The sequence below is a fragment of the Medicago truncatula genome, chromosome 3 (genome assembly GCF_003473485.1).
Source record: "Medicago truncatula cultivar Jemalong A17 chromosome 3, MtrunA17r5.0-ANR, whole genome shotgun sequence".
In the NCBI taxonomy this organism is placed as follows: Eukaryota; Viridiplantae; Streptophyta; class Magnoliopsida; order Fabales; family Fabaceae; genus Medicago; species Medicago truncatula.
This window is the reverse complement of record NC_053044.1, coordinates 17,814,536-17,828,049: the sequence shown is the minus strand read 5'-3', so window position 1 is coordinate 17,828,049 and position 13,514 is coordinate 17,814,536. Positions and strand designations below refer to the sequence as shown.

Genomic DNA, 13,514 nt, shown 5'->3' with positions numbered 1-13,514 from the left:
TTTCAATCCAGACCACCAGAAAATCTTCTTTAAATCGTGATACATCTTCGTAGCTCCCGGATGAATACTCAAGCTACTTCTATGACTCTCTTCAAGAATCATTTTCTTCATCTCTGCATCGTCAGAAATGCAAATCTGACCTCGGAATCTCAACACACCGTGATCGTTTACTTTAAAGTCACTGTCTTCAGTCTGATTACTAGCAACCAACAAGTCTACAAACTTGACATCGACTTTCTGTGCCTCTATAATACTCTTCAGAAATTCGCTATCAATCTTCAGCATTCCCAGTTCCACTCTCTGAGGTGACCATTCACAAACTAAACTCAAATCTCTGAACTGTTCAAGTAACTCAAACTCTCTGACCATCAAAGCGGACATATGCAATGTCTTCCTGCTCAAAGCATCTACAACAACATTAGCCTTACCTGGATGATAATTCAAACCAAAGTCATAATCTTTCAACAATTCTAGCCATCTACGCTGCCTCATATTCAATTCCTTTTGATCGAACAAATACTTCAAACTCTTGTGATCGCTAAACACCTCAAACCGCGAACCATACAAGTAATGTCTCCATATCTTCAATACAAAGACCACAGCCGCCAACTCTAAATCATGCGTCGGGTAATTCTTCTCATGAATTCTCAACTGTCTTGAAGCATAAGCTACCACTTTACCATCCTGCATAAGTACACCGCCTAAACCAAACTTGGATGCATCACAATACACCACAAAAAGCTCATCGGACTTTGGCAAAATCAAAACTGGAGCAGTCGTCAAACGCTTCTTCAATTCACTGAAACTGTTCTCACAATGAACATCCCACACAAAAGTTCTATCTTTACAAGTCAATTGCGTTAGCGGAAGTGCTAACTTGGAAAATCCTTCGATAAATCTTCTGTAGTAACGAGTTAAACCCAAAAAACTTCTAATCTCTGTAACTGACTTAGGAGTCTCCCATTGCGATACCACTTCAACTCACAACAACATTTTGGTCTTATAGGAACGCCAAAAAACTGTAGTAAAATGCAAAAAAACCGTTGCGTTTGGGTACCAGAACGCTTTTACCGCTATGGCAGACTGGGGCGTTGTGCTTGCCTTTTGCTACGGTTTCCGTTAAAAACGGCCACGACTAACATATAACCGTAGTCTTATCTTAGCTTTGTAAAACGGTTTTCAAAGTTCTATAAAGCTACGGTTTTCCTTCGTTTCCATTTAAAATCCGTAGTGAAATAAAACTTTAGAGAACGCTTTTTTACTGGAAATTGCAACGGTTCTGGTGCGTGGAGGATTAGAAATCCGTTCTTGTATAAATATTCTCGTAAACTACAACAACGGTTTCTCACCGTTTCAATAAAGAAAAGATTTTTTTTAAAAAAATAATTGTGGACCAATTATTTTGGTCACGGTGATTCACACTTTCAAAAAACCTTGTAATAATTATAAATTAACTTAAACAATAACATGCATGCAATTTTTTACATGTAATATCTCGAATTAAACAACTATATAACAAAATGAAATACTTGTTAAATATATTGTTTTGTTAATCTTTAATGAATAGATTAAGATTATCTTTGATCACAATTAACATCTTTAAAATATATATATATATATATATATATATATATATATATATATATATAAACACACATCTATATCTTTTCATCTTATGCTTCCAAATCTTCAAATTCTTCATTGATATCATCATTATTCATCTGCAAAATAAAAGTAAAGTGTTCAATATATATATATACAAACTTCTTATAAATAAAAGAGAGTTAGAGTTGATGTATGGAATCAAGATAATGTAAAGAAAGACTATTGTAAATAAGAAAGGAGTACATCAACATTAAAATGATGCATACGACTAAAACAGACTCATACCTATTAATCATTAAAAAGAATGCTGAACTAAGACCTATACACCCTCTCTCATTCTTGATTTGTAACAAACCTACTGATGCATAAGTTTTAAACATAAATTCTATTTAAAATATAAAACCAAACAAATTAAAAAAAAAAGGATAATAAAGGAAAAGTGGTGGATTAAAAAGTTACTTAGTGTAATTTAAACAAAACTCTAAAGAAAATCTAAACAAAACTCTAGAGAGAAGTAGTTTTGGATGTTGGTGAGTTCTTAGCTAGATAAGCAGGAAGATCATTGTTTTTAAAAAGGAACTGCTGATGATTTTTGAGGAAAGGGACTGCCTAGAGTGAAATTTAAGATCCCTAAATCGAAGATAAGATAATTACAAACATAGGCAAGCTTGGAATCACATGATAACTTCATACATTATTCATGAAACTGACATCTGCTTGAAAAATGCCTTTAGAGAATTTGGAATACATTTCAGAAAAATGCCATTCTACATGAATTTTGAATACATTTCAGTCCTTTGAGAATATTAACTTTCTAGTAATCCTACTTTAAAATATGTGTTTGAAATTTGCATGAATTTTTCTCTATGCAGAGATTTACCTTTCTAAGTGTTTATTTGGAAAAATTCATGTCAATTAATATTAGCTTTGATTATGATAATATTTCTAAAAAGTGTACCGAGTTGTTTGTTTAGATATTCTTAACAAAAAAACACTTTCTAGGAAGGGAGTATGAGTGATTTAGTTATTTCTCCACTCAGTATGGGGTATCTTAGCCAAGTTATCCTTGGCAAATGATATAATACATTTGTTGGGATCAGAAGCATATATCAGTCATATATATCACTATTGAGAATCCATATATTGGATCAGAGACCATGAAAATACTGCTTAAACTGAAAATGAAGTAGAAATTGAAAATAAACTGAACAAACATCTTTGTACACTACTAGTAGAGTTAATTTTCAAAATTTCACTAGTCTTCAACAAAACTCACTAAAAATTACAGCTATCAACACATGTTAAATCCAAATACTCACTAAACACTTATATTAATTAATTAAAAATAAAGGAACCCATCAACTAAACACTAACCATAGCTTAATATTTTACACAAAAAAGAGGATTGAATTAACAATGAAGTACCTAATACTAAAGTATCAGGAAAAATCAAAATTCTACAAAATCAAAATTGGTAAAATTGATGATCAAATACACAATCCTAATAGCTCAGCACTAACAAAATTGAAATTTAAGAAATAAAAACACCACAAAAACAAACCAAATTGAATTGAGAGACTGGGAAGAAGACTTACGGTGGTGAGATTTGGAAGAAGACTTAAGCACCAGATTTTTGAATGGGTTCAACGCTGTTGAAGCTCTTGAGATTTTCGAATGGCTTCTGAGGTTCGAAATAAACCAAAATATATAAATCATATTGCATACAATACATTTAAGTCGTAATAAACCAAAAACGAATCGTTCAAAATTTAAACTACATAATATATAAACTAACATACCTATAGATGCACTTTACACTTTCTGAGTGAAATTAACAAAAGAAATTAACAAAATATACATTATCACAGGTTCTACTGTCACAGTATCCTAACACATCTAATTACATCAAATATTATGTAAATTATGCAAAGAAGAAAAGTAATACAGTTTCATTGTTCTATTGTCACAAGTTCATTATAAAAAATTATGTAAAATATTATCACAGGTTCTACTGTCACAGTAGCCTAACACATCTTTGTTTCATTGTTTTAGAACTACTACAGTTTCCATTGCTTTCTGCTTATTATTCTCTTTTAGGAAAAAAGTTTTGCATCAGATAGCATGAAAAACAAATTGAAACAATAAAATAGTCTTCAGTTGTTATTTGTTAACAAATTTAGATGAGAAAACAATGTAGTACTGTTATCACTTTGCATCGCTGGATATTACAAGCTTATGGCATCAATTTGATAGAAAAGAATGAGTAATTTTAATAACACTAAAAACAACACAATCCCACTGCAAATAACCCTAAAAACAACAGATGGAAGGAAAAATCATTGCAATCAACTAAAAAACATATGTAATCATCAAATCAGAATCAGAATTGAAGACAATTACATTCAATTTCACATTAACTTACAAGTTACAACAATTAGGGTTTGTTGTGGAGAGAGATGTCTCTAAACTGAAGAATCGAAACAGAAGATGGAGGAGTATGCAGCAGTGATGGATGGAGAAGGAGGAGAGTGGTCGCGGCTCACCAGCGGTGGTGTGGTGGTGGATGTAATGTTTGGTCGCTTGCTTTGGTTGGGAGAAGAATAGAGATCGCATTCTCAGATGAAAGAGAAAGGGTTCGATCAGCTTATGCGTTTTTTTTTTTTTTTTGGTGAAGGGATCAGCTTATGCGTTTTTTTTTTGGATATTGTTTTTTTATAATTTTTCTTTTTATTCTTTTTTTTTAGTTTTTATTAAATAATAGAGTTTGTTTTTTTTTTTAAAAGCAAATTGTTTTTTTTTTCAAAGGGCTGTTGGGTATTTGGTTTTTAGAACGATATTTTTTGTTATATTAAGATTTTTTTGTTACAATTTTTAAGAACCGTATTTAACAAAGTTGTTACTCGCACTTTTATTAAAGATAATTAAAAATTATACCAGAACGGTTAATACATGTTGAAAAAAATAACAAATAAAAATCCGTTCTTGTTTCTTATACCACAACGCTTTTTAGTTGTTACAAATAAATTTAAAAAATATCATACGCTACTAAAACAGAATCAGAAAATCGTAGTCCATGGGACTCTACCAGAACAATTTTTTTACCTTCCAAAATTTAGGCGTTGTCGTAGAGCCAAAATGTTGTAGTGACTTTAGACGGATCCACTGCAATACCATCACCAGAAATAACATCGCCAGAATTCACACTTAGACAATTTAGCATAAAGTTTCTTCTCTTTCAACACTTGCAAGACAATCTTCAGATGCTCAACATGTTCTTCTTCGGTCTTGGAGTAAATCAAAATGTCATCAATAAACACAACTACGAACCGATCCAAAAATGCATGGAAGATGCGATTCATATACTCCATAAACACTCCAGGTGCATTGGTCACACCGAAAGGCATAACTTTATATTCATAGTGACCATAACGCGTTCTGAAAGCTGTCTTCTGCATATCTTCATCTTTCACTTTAATCTGGTGATACCCTGATCTCAAACCAATCTTGCTGAAAACTTTTGCACCCACTAACTGATCCATCAAATCATCAATTCTCGGAAGTAGATACCTATTCTTGATAGTTACCTTGTTCAACTGACGATAGTCAATACACAATCTCATGCTACCATCTTTCTTCTTTACTAGCAAAACTGGCGCTCCCCAAGGTGAAACACTTGGTCTAACAAATTTCTTCTCAAGCAAATCTTCTAACTATTTCTTCAACTCAGCCAACTCGGAAGCAGACATACGATAAGGTGCCATCGACACCGGCTTCGTTCCAGGAACAAGATCAATAGAAAACTCGTCTTCCCTCTCTGGAGGCACATCAGGAATTTCATCTGGAAAAACTTCAGGAAAGTCGCATACCACTTGTAGCTTATCAATCACCGCTTGATTCTCAATAGATAAAGAAGCCATCAAAGAATACATCAAAATACCATCGCGTTCCATTTGCTTCAGTTGCTTAGTATATAAGAACTCTGCACCACTTTCCTCTTCAGCGGAAGAGAAATACACTGACTTGCTAAAACAATTGATATGAACATGGTTGTACTCTAACCAATTCATACCCAGAATCACATCCATACCGCTCAAATGTAGACAAACTAAATCCATTTCAAAATCACGACCAAACATAGATAAAGGACATCTCAAACATACGAGAGAAGTAGTCACCGAACCCTTAGCTGGAGTTTCGACAACCATCTCTCCATTCATATCAGACAAATCAAGACCCAGAAACACAATCGAAAGCAATAAAACAATGCGTAGCACCAGTATCAATAATAGCAACTAAATGAGTATTATTAATATAGCAAGTACCTCTGATCAAACGATCCTCATTCTCTGTCTGGGTACCAGCCAGAGCAAAAACTCGACCCGTAGTAGGTGCCCTCTTCGGCTGCTTGCATTGGGAACCAATATGACCCTCTTCATTGCAATTGAACCACACAATATCATTTCGCTTGCAATCAGCTACAATATGACCCTTCTTGCCACACCAGACACATTTCTTGATCTCTTCAGGACAAACATTACTCTTATGGCCCTTCTCGCCACAGTTGAAACAAACAATCTCCGCAGGAGCATCCTTCTTCTTAGGCCGCCTATCATCGACCATTCTCTGTTTGCCCTTATCAGCAAGGGCACTATAAGGCTTAGGGCGACTCTGCTGGCCCTTGGTCTTCCGCTCATTCACAACCTTGTAATGAGCCTTAGTATCCTCATCATAGATTCTGCAGCTATTCACCAAATCAGGAAAAACTCGGATCTGTTGGTATCCGATCGCCCTCTTAATGTCGGGCCTCAAACCATTCTCGAACTTGATGCATTTTGAGAACTCAGCAGTCTCAGCAGTATAGTGTGGGTAGAACTTTGCCAACTCCACGAACTTGGCAGCATACTCGGTCACAGACATGTTTCCTTGCTTCAGCTCAAGGAACTCGATCTCTTTCTTTCCGCGAACATCTTCCGGAAAGTATCTTCTCAGGAACTCTCTCCTGAACACAGTCCAAGTCACAGCAGCTCCATCTTGCTCAAGGTTAGGTAGCAGACTAACCCACCAATCATTAGCTTCCTCAGCTAGCTGATGAGTACCGAATCGCACTTTCTGAACTTCAGTGCACTGCATCACACGGAAAATCCTCTCAATCTTTTAAGCCACGTCTGGGCTCCATTGGGGTCATATCTTCCTTTAAAGGTTGGATGATGATTTCTCATGAAGGTCTCCAACATCCTGGTCTCAGCATTCAGACCAGCATTCGCGTTAGGTTGTTGTCCAACACCCCGTTTTCCCAATATGAAAATTTCTAAACATTTATCAGAGTAAACAGCATAAACGGGATATCACATTCAACATAATCCAAAATCAGTTAAATAACAATTTAACTTTCAACAAATTACTTAAACAATGCAGCGGAAATTATTTCATAATCCATAAATCGTTTTGGCACGTAGGCCCCATCAAAATATTTCAACAGTTAATCAACATTATAAAAATAACATAAATGTTCACGTAAGAGGATGAAGCATGCATAACAAACACCCCATCCCGTTACGTATCAGAGCGATCTAGACGACTCAGTGAGGCAAGGCCACTCACGACAGCAAACTGCACACTTAAGCACGATCACCTGCAAGTTACTCATACGAAGAGCAACATTTTCAAGCAGAAGGGTGAGATTTCATAACACAATAACATTAATCAATATAATTCGAAATCATAATTAACATCATAATCAGTCCTAATCAACATTGCATCTTTGATAAACAATTATCAAGTAATCACAGCTTCAATCATCATCAATAACATAAACATCTTTAAACCCGACAAATGCGACAATGCAACTTAGACACTTATATGCATGTGGTACCAATCGTCATCATAGTAATAATATACTTTAATCGTGTGGAAGACAAAGCTCCTATCGTGTGGAGGACAAAGCTCCGATCGTGGTGTGGACAAAGCTCAATGTATGCTAATGCATGGACTTTATCAACAAAAAATCTTAATCAACTTATCACTTATACATCCAATAATTTGGAGTTCATTATCAACTTAATTCGGACTCATGCAACTTAGTTAAATAACAATTGCAGCATAATCAAATCACATCAAGCTTAATAACAATTCATTTTCAACAAATTCTTGATCATTCAATAATAATTCAAGTAAATGCAATCAATCCATAATTCACTTTATATTCACTTAACATTTCATAAAAGCTTCACAGTTCTCAGTCAATATCTTTAATAGGTCTCATTAGTACCTAAGGTTCATTTCCTAATCAATCCAAGCAACTCAAGTCCCACAATCCGCAAATGCACTCAGTTCTGGAAGTGCTCGCGAGGCGAGAGCATCTGCTCACCATGGCGAGTACAAGCCAGATTCTCAACTAAGGTTGTTCCAGGTTCAATCTCGTTCTAAATCATTCTCTAATCAATAGTAGACACCTAAAGGTACTCAAAGGCATCTAAGGTTCAACTCAAAAGTCAAAAACTCAGAAAACGACATACTCTCTGGTCAAGCTCGCTATGGCGAGTTGGGTTGCTCGCTGTGGTGAGCTACGACATGTAACTCGTGAGGCGAGGGGTTTTGGCTCGCGTGGCGAGCGATGAACTTCATCGCTCGCGAGGCGAGGATCATCCCTCGCCAGGGCGAGCGATGAACATAGGCTCGGGCAGAATGCAGTTTTCTACGAAAAATCATCTAATCACATGGTTCTAAGCCTACTTTCAATTCCATAATTCATCCTAAACATATTCTAAGGTTATAGGACGGTTTCTACATCAATCTAATCAATTTTTACCGTTTGATCATCAATTTTAGGGATTTGACCTAATTTCAAAACTTTTCTAAATCAATCCTAACTTTGTCAATTAATCATCAGAATTATAACAATCAATATTACTGAATTATTAGTCTCACCCTTACCTTAGTTTGAAGAAATCGCAGCCCTCTCTCTAGCTCTTCTCTTGGTTTTCCTTCTTTTCCAAAAACAGTCGTACGTGCAATGTTTTTTCTAAAACTAGGTCTATCTCTTTTATACCTCTTCCTAAAATCTTATCTTACCTCACTTTCTCCCCCAAAACTCTCTAAAATCTCAAAACAGCCCTCAAATAAATATTTTTATTTTCTTATCAAATCTTATTTTATTTAACAATAAAATAAGTCTCATAATCTTATCAAATCATTCAAATCAACTAAATCATCTTAAATCAACAAAACTCACACATATATTATATAAATATAATATAATTGCCTAAACTCGATTAAATAAATAATTAAACGAAAGTGGACGTTACACATTGTATCTCTTTTCTAGTACTTCTGGTACCATTGTTTAATGCACTTAATTTTGCCTCTAAAAAAAAAAAAAAAAAAAGTTCACGGGAACCGATTTTAAATATAAAACTATCTACAAATTTTTAGATACATTGTTTACTTTTTTTTTCAAACATGCGTCTCATTAATACTGTATCAATGTATCTTGAAATATGAAAAGTTAACATTGAATATATTAATACACAAGAGACAATTTGGTAAGCTCCGATACTTCAAAATGGATGACGTATCGTATCTCCTGCGTATCCTGCACCGATACCTGTCAGATACTTCCCGATACGTATCAAGAGAGTATCTGAAGATTAAATTTTATTTTTTAAAAATAATTATCCGATGCTTCCTGATACTTATCAGAAGAGTATTCGATAATTATCCTGCACCGATATTTCGCAATTAATGTGAACTGGATAAGCCTCTTCTCTTATGGGTTGGTCGTCCTTCTGTTTCGATGAATGGATTGACCATGAGCTTATAGTGACTTGTAGAAAGCATAGCCTCATTGTTCGCTCACCGAAGATTATTCTCTTCACGTAGATCTCGGGATACGAGACCTCTTAACTCTGGAGTACCGATGTGTTCTTTTATGGATATAGTGCTTCTTTTTGGATCAATATAGTATAACAGTAACAATGTACATTTTAGATATAGTATAACACTAATTGTGCTCTTTTTGATATATATTGTGTATGTCATTGACTAATCATCACTCTCTTAATCGTCATAATTATTTATATTAATGTTTATGTGCTATGAGCCTCTGAGTTTTTTTTTAGAGATATGACTGGTTTATTTTGTTTGCTAATATATCTGCATATTAAAAAAAATTGTTATAATTATATTGTACATTTAATTATATAATTTTTTTATTAAAGTATCCTAGTCGTATCGTATCTTGATTTTTGAAATTTTTCCGTATTGGTGCAGTATCGTATCTCATATCCGGACTTCATAGGGTAAAACATACATGCATTTGTGACAAATTTATTACTTCAATAATTTTTCTTAAAACCTGTGTTTATTGTAAAATAGTCTTACAAAAAGGGACGGAGAGAGTAGTATGTACCAGTGTCAAACACAAGAAATTGTTTATTCATAAAATTTTAATGAAAGAATGTTATTTTAAATTAAATTTATAATTAGCTTACACAAAAAAGTAATACATCCCACATAAAACTAGTGTATATTTAAGTTATTTTATATTTTTTTTTTAGCAAATAAAGGATTGATGCAAGGAGCAACAACCCTACTATATTAAATCAAATAGAGTACAAGAAAGAAAAGGGGGATTAGGCCAAGACCTTTTAGAAATGTACAACCCTAAACTTAGGTAAACCTATCATATTCCTAATGTACTCTCCCCTGATACTATCAGGGATATCACTATACCAAACAAAATGGTTGATAGGGAGATTGAGACCAATATTGGCCATTCCATCAGCACATGAATTTCCCTCCCTGTAGATATGGGAAAAAGTGAAGTTGATGCTTCTAAAAAAAGGTAAACAATTATTCCATCTATTTCTTAAGATCCAATGAAAACATGAAGAAGACTTTAAAGCTAAGTAAACCAGTTGTGAATCAGTTTCTAGCCATAAGTGATTGTATCCTTTGTGAAGAGCAGTTTCCATAGCAAGAATGGCAGCCATCAGTTATGCATTGCAAGCATTTGTGTTTCCAAGATTTTGAGCAAAACAACCTAAGCAAATACCTTCCTTGTTTATGAAGATTCCACCTGCAAAAGCATTGTTAGGGTTTCTTGAAGCAACTCCATCAGTGTTCACCTTAATCCAATTGAAAATTGGAGGAAACCAGATAACTTCCTTAATTTGAGGTGCCTTAGGAGGATGAATTGGAACTCTGAAGTATTTCAGAATGGAGAACTCCCTTATATCTGGAGAATCAGCTTTAGAGGTATTAGATCCTGACAAGTGCACCGAAGATATTATTTTGTTTAGAATAATCCTCCACTGAATTAATTTGTCCTAAAATCTAACTTGATTTCTCCTAAACCAAATTTCACTAATAATGTTAACTATGCAAGCTTGGAACACAGCCTTACATTGAGAAGACCAGTTTTTATCACAAATTTTTCAGATATCCTCCACACAAGTAATATGAATGTATTGATTAAGAATGCCTGAAAGCCAGTTCCATAAGTGATTAGAAAAAGTGCACTCAAAGAAAAGATGGAAAGATGTTTCAGTTTCTTTAAAGCAATTTGAGCATATAGAGGCCAAGCTGCATCCTCTAATCTTTAGGTTGTCATCTGTAGATAGTCTTTCATGCATCAATCTCTAGCAAAGCAAGGACTTAGAGGGAGGGATATCTCTGCTCCAAATATTTTTAAACCAATGAAAGTTCTGACCCACTAGAGATTTAATAGAGTAAGCTTCCTTAAGTGAGAGTTCTCCATTATCCAGGTTGTGCCAAACTAGCTTATCTTCAACATCATCTATGGGAATGGAAATTTGCTGCACAATTGAGGATATAGTGGGAAAAGCCAACTGAACTGAATTTGGCATTCTCCAAATGCCATCATCAATGAAATCTGCAACTGAGGCATGAAGATTATGAGAAATATACTCATGCACATTCAGAAGGATTGATAGTGTCATACCACACCAATTATCATTCCAAAAATTAATCTTATCTCCCTTTCCTATTTGCCAGCCATAATGGTCTGAGACAATTGGAACTCACTTTTAATGCTACTCCATATTGATGAGTGTATGTGATAGTTAACTGGCTTCTTGTTTCTGATAAATTATAAGTCAACATAATTTTAATGTAAAGTTAGTATAAATTATAACGTAAGCTAATGAAGGTTGACTCATTTGGTAAGGATTTGACTCACGTGTTAGGTGGTAGGTTCAACTCACATTCTCAATGTGAGGACCACTTTGGTGAATGATCTATAAGTACATTTGTAAGCGCTCTTTGAGCCTTGAGGTCTAATCTAACCCTGGTGAGCCCCCGGAGCTCAACTCACCTAGACTAATATGTAATATAAAAAAAAGGTATGCAAAATCAATCATGGTCGTCAATGGATATGTAAGGTTAGATATGAGCAAATCTTCAAAAATTTCTATATGTAAGCGCTCTTTGATGGATGGTATATAAGTAAGTATGTTAGCGTTCTTTGATCCTTGAGACCTTCTTTGACCCTAGTGAGTCTCTGGAATCAAACTTACCCAGACTTATATGTAACAAAGGAAAAGGTATGTGAAATCAATTAGAGTCATCAACGAATATGCACCATTAGATATGAGAAAATATTCATGAATTTCTATCTTGATCTCACCATTTTTGTAACGCCACGAATTTTAATAATAATTTATTAGTATTATTATTAGAAAATAGTATTATTATTATTATTATTATTATTATTATTATTATTATTATTATTTTGACTAATTATTATTATTATTATTATTATTATTATTAACAGTGTTTTTTGTAAGAAATTTTGATTTGGATTAAAACTAAAAATAGAAATGTTTGTGGCTTTCAAGTTATAACAAACCAAACTATTCATGATTATTTATTTCAATGACACCAACAATATAACCAAAAAAAATATAATCTATTTTTATCATTGAAACCAACAACGATCTTTATTATTGAAAAAGTTGTTTAAGGGTGTAATTAAGATAATGAAAAAGTAAGTAAAAATATACTCATTTAGTTTGTTACACTTTTTAAATGATAAAGGGAAAAAAATACACACACACACACATATATATATATATATATATATATATATATATATAAGGGTATATCAAGTGAGAGGAGTTTCAAAATGAGAGATGAGAGGGTTAAATCATAGCCTTTGGATCAATCCTTACCATGAGATCTAATTTTAGTAATTGCAGCCTAATTATTTCTCAGCACCTTCATACATGCCTCTTCTCTCTCTCTCTCCCATGTTACAGTTGCGATTTTCTTTTTCTTTCTGCGCCTTCTCACTTCGTCGCTCTTTCTCACTTCAATCAGTTTGGTAATCCATTCTATTGACTTCTTCCTGCTCACTTTAGCACCACAAAAGATATCATTTCAAGCTATTTTCTTCCAACCATGACACTGTTCTAATTGATTATATCTATTTCATGAAATTTAATGTTGACATGAATCTTTTAAGGGAGATCTCTCGGTGTGAAACAAAAACAATGAAGTTGTTCATCCTTATTGTTTCAGATCAACAACCGCAGTTCATTTTTTTTATGAAACCTCTATTCTTTCTATTATTCTAAATTATGAACAGATCAGAATTATTCTATTATAAAAAATAAATTCCAAACATGTAACTATGATATTTTAAAGAGATGCAGTAGAGAGAGTCAGGCTGAGTCGGAGCGCCGCCAGTATGGGGAAGGAGAGACAAGGAGACTGAGTAGTCAGCGTGAAAGCGAGGCAGGCAAACAGTCAGAGTAAACTTTTAATGAATCATTTAATCAGAGCCATTTATTTAATCTAATGGTTCTTATTAACTCCTCTCATCCTCTCATTTAAAAAATCCTCTCATTTGAAATGCCCTATATATATATATATATATATATATATCCATA

General features: G+C 33.9%; 1 long non-coding RNA gene across 1 annotated transcript; it reads right to left on the bottom strand.

The window, feature by feature from the left end:
• Positions 1 to 1,486: 1,486 nt before the first annotated feature.
• On the bottom strand, positions 1,487 to 4,274 carry LOC120579349 (uncharacterized). The gene is made up of 3 exons (XR_005645152.1): positions 4,028 to 4,274; positions 3,201 to 3,286; positions 1,487 to 1,721 (listed from the first exon to the last, which is right to left on the bottom strand). It is a non-coding gene; the product is annotated as an uncharacterized lncRNA (long non-coding RNA).
• Between the last annotated feature and the right edge of the window lie 9,240 nt (positions 4,275 to 13,514).